This window comes from Colobus angolensis, unplaced genomic scaffold (assembly GCF_000951035.1).
Source record: "Colobus angolensis palliatus isolate OR3802 unplaced genomic scaffold, Cang.pa_1.0 Scaffold114, whole genome shotgun sequence".
Taxonomy (NCBI): Eukaryota; Metazoa; Chordata; class Mammalia; order Primates; family Cercopithecidae; genus Colobus; species Colobus angolensis.
This window is the reverse complement of record NW_012112475.1, coordinates 945,916-950,450: the sequence shown is the minus strand read 5'-3', so window position 1 is coordinate 950,450 and position 4,535 is coordinate 945,916.

Genomic DNA, 4,535 nt, shown 5'->3' with positions numbered 1-4,535 from the left:
GCGGCTAGACGGCGCGCGGGGCCCGGGATGGGGATGCGGCCGCAGCTGCGGGCCGGAGGGCCTCGGCGGCCTGACCACGAAGAACTTCTGCAGATTGGACTGTATGCCTCGTGCTAGGACGTAGTCTCAAAATCAGACCACAGCAGCAGAGGCGCCACCTGTGTGCACAGCCTGGACTCAGAGCTTAGGGACCCAAGCCAGCAAACACCTGGCGCCTGCAGTGTGCACCGTGGCCGGTGCAGTTTTACAAATTCAGCTGACACCGTGGGTGCCGGCAGTGTGCCTGGCCGGGACGTGGTGCTCCCAGACCCACGCCAGCCAACGCTGGGTGCCGACGGACTGTCCCGTGCTCTGCAAGAACCTGGGATGGGGTTGGTGCTCAGGCTCAAAATTGTGGGCTTTGGAGACAGCAAACACTGAGCACCTCCATGTGTGCACCTGCTGGGAGTTGGGGAGGAAGGGCAGCCTTAGCGACTCGGGGCCATGACATAGAATAGACATTGTGGGAAATACAGACCAAGATTGGTCTTGGAGGAGTGGGATGAGATGAGTATACAGATAGGATACAAACTCGAAGTGCTGGACTGGAGGGATGAAGCTGAAGCTTTGAGTCCTGCAGCTTCCTAGGAGATCCTCAGCCACTCCCTGCACTTTTTTATTTTTTTGAGACGGAGTCTCACTCTGTCGCCCAGGTTGGAGTGCAGTGGCGCGATCTCGGCTCACTGCAACCTGCTCCTCCCGGGTTCGAGCGATTCTCGTGCCTCCGCCTCCGGAGTAGCTGGGACTACAGGAGTGTGCCACCACACCCGGCTAATTTCTTTTTTCTTTCTTTTTTTTTTCTGGAGACGAGTCTCGCTCTGTCGCCCAGGCTGGAGTGTAGTGGCGTGATCTCGGCTTACTGCAAGTTCCGCCTCTAGGGTTCACGCCATTCACTTGCGTCAGCCTCCCGAGCAGCTGGGACTACAGGTGTCCGCCCCAACGCCCGGCTATTTTTTTTTTGTATTTTTAGTAGAGATGAGGTTTCACCGTGTTAGCCGGGATGGTCTCGATCTCCTGACCTCCTGATCGGCCTCCCAAAGTGCTGGGATTACCACCATGAGCCACGGCGCCTGTCCATTTTCTTTTCTTTTTTTTTTTTTTTATTTTTAGTAGAGACGGGGTTTCACCACGTTGGCCAGATTGGTCTTGAACTCCTGGCCTCAAGTGATCTGCCCGCCTCAGCCTCCCAAATTGCTGGTATTACAGGCGTGAGCCACTGCCCCAGGACTCCCTTCTCTTCTTGAAGGATCACAATTCGCACCAGGAAATGGGGGGAAAGGGGGGTGGCCTGCCTCCATCTAGTGGGGTTCGGATTCAGAAGACTCACTGAGCCAGACACTCCCCGTAGTCTCTGCCCTGCAGTCTGGTGGAGGAAAGAAGTTATAAAACAAGCAATTACAGAAATTACAGAATTATGGAAAAGGTCATATAAAATAAGATGACCTCAGTTGGCCATTCCTACTGTGAATAACATAAGCAGGGGGTGGTAGATCAGGAAGGCCAGGGTCAGTGGTAGTTCCCTCCCAGAGGCCAGTTGAATGGGGTGAGGCTTACTTTCTCTTTAGGCTGTTTGGACTTCCTCATTGTTGGAATTTTTACTGCAAGAATGTGTTTGTGTATTGAGTAATGAAGACAGTTAAAGAGAAATCCATTCGTAGGATAGTGGGATGCATGTTGGGTGAAGAAAGGGCAGCAGGACTGTGGAGATCTCGGGGAAGGGGGGCATGAGAATGGCCCAGGCAGTGGGAACTGCATTTTCATAGCCATGGGGAGAGAAGTCTCCTGGGATTCACAGAAGCTCGGTGTGGGTGAGCTGCTAGAGATGGGGTTTGATGGAGCAGCTGAACTTTATCTTGGGATCAGTGTGGAGCTAACAAAAGATTTTCAGCAGGGGAGCAGTCCAATGTGATGTGTGTTTTATAAAGTTCACCCTAGCTGCTCTGGAACAGACTGGAGGGGGCCAGAGTGGCAGTGGGGGGTCGGGGTGGAGGTTGTACGGCAGAGAACTGGGCTGGGGAACAACTGTGGGGATGGAAAGAAAGTTGATTTGAGATGTATTGGGGAGGCAGAATAGGCTAGACGTGCTGAAGAACCAGAAATGGGGAGTGGAGAGGGGGAGCAGTGGGTTGAGGGAAGACCCAAGAGGTGCCCCAGAGGCTGTAGATGGGTGGACAGTGGTGCCCTGTTCTACTTGATGAGGATTACTGTGAGAACAAACTTTGGGGTGGAGGAAGACATTTAATTCGAGTTCAGTTTTACACAGGCTGCCTTTTTTCTGTTTTTGAGACAGTCTCACACTGTCTCCCAGGCTGAAGTACAGTGGTGCAATCTCGGCTCAATGAGGCCTCCACCTCCTGGGTTCAAGTGATTCTTGTACCTCAGCCTCCCGAGTAGCTGAGACTACAGGCACATGCCACCACGTCCGGCTAATTTTTGTATTTTTAATAGAGAAGGGGGTTTCACCATGTTGGCCAGGCTGGTCTCGAACTCCTGACCTCAAGTGATCCACCCATCTCTGCCTCCCAAAGTGCTGGGATTACAAGCATGAGCCACTGAGCCTGGCCCAGGCTGCCTTTTAAATTTAACTTAATTTTTTATTTTTTTGTGACAGTCTCACTTTGCCACCCAAGCTGGACTGGAGTGGTGCGCTCTTGGCTCACTGCAACCTGTGCCGCCCAAGTTCAAGCGATTCTCCTGCCTCAGCCTCTCGAGTAGCTGGGATTATAGGCGCTCACCACCACGCCTGACTAATTTTGTATTTTCAGTAGAGACGGGGTTTCACCATGTTGGCCAGGCTGGTCTCGAGCTCTTGACCTCAAGTGATCCACCCATCTATGCCTCCCAAAGTGCTGGGATTACAGGCATGAGCCACTGAGCCTGGTCCAGGCTGCCTTTTAAATTTAATTTAACTTAATTTTTTTTTTGTGTGTGTGTGTGACAGTCTCACTCTGTCACCCAAGCTGGACTGGAGTGGTGCAATCATGGCTTACTGCAACGTCTGCCTCCCAGGTTCAAGTGGTTCTCCTGCCTCAGCCTCTCGAGTAGCTGGGATTACAAGGCACTTACCACCACGCCTGACTAATTTTGTATTTTTAGTAGAGACGGGGTTTTACCATGTTGGCCAGGCTGGTCTTGAACTCTTGATCTCAAGTGATCCACCCGCCTCGGCCTCCAAAGTGATGGGATTACAGGCATGAGGCACTGTGTCTAGCCAACCTTTTTTATTTTTATTTGTAGAGACAGGATCTCACTCTGTCTCCAAAGCTGGAGTGCAGTAGTGCATTCATAGCTCACTGCAGTCTCAAATTCATGTGCTCAAGTGATCCTCCCACCTCAGCCTCCCAGGTAGCTATAGGTGCATGCCAGCACACCCAGCCAATTTTTAAAATTTTCTAGAGATGAGGTCTTGCTATGTTGCCCAGGTTGATCTTGAACTCCTAGCATCAAGCAATCCTCCCACATTGATTTCCCACAGTGTTAGGATTACAGGCATGAGGCACTGTACCCACCCTGCATTTGTTTAAATTTTTTTATTTTGAAATCACTTTTTCTGTAGATTCACATGCTGTTGTGGGAAATAATAAAGAGAGATCCCACGTGTCCTTTACCCCATTTCCCCTGGTGTAACATTTTGCAAAACTACAGTATATTACCACCAGTCAATATGCAGAACAGGACATCACTCCAAGGGGTTGCTCTTTTATAGCCACACCCTAAATCCTCCCCTTCTCCCACCATCCTTGATGCCTGCAACCACTAATCTGTCTCCATTTGTGAAATTTTGTGATTTCAAGAATGCTATGTAAATGAAATCATAAAGTATATACCACTGAGATGGACTTTTTTCACCCATCATAATTCCCTAGTGATTCATCCAAGTTGTGTATAGCAATAGTTTGTTCCTTTTTATTGCTTAGTAGTATTCCATAGTATGGCTATTCCACCATTTAACCAACCATTCACTCACTGAAGAACATCTGAACTGTTTCCAGTTTTTACTATTTTTTTTAGACCCTGTCTCAAAAAAAAAAAAAAAAGTAAAAGCTGGAAACAGTTCAGATGTTCTTCTGAACCATTTCCTACACCCTCTATCTCCTCTACTACCTTCTGGTCCTCCTCCCCTGCTCTAATGGGGCTTAAGCCCCCCACCATTCTGAAACTGCCTCTGCAAAAATTGTAAGAGTGAGAAAATCATGACAGAGAAAGACGCCTGACCTAACAAATCCCCACCTTGCCTTTAACCTCCAAACCACCCTTAGTCATCCCTGGGCTTAGACCAAGCTAACTTTGGCAGAAATTTAATTTACAGTTTAAGTGATAATAGCCTTTCCCCAAAACTAAACTGCCTTTGTAAAGCTATTGAAAGACCACCAGGTTTTCACCTGGGCAACCTGGGGAGATTCCATGTCAAAAGTTCACTGTTGCCCAGGCTGGAGTACAGTGGCATCATCTTGGCTCACTGCAACCTCCACTTCCCAAGTTCAAGCAGTTCTCCT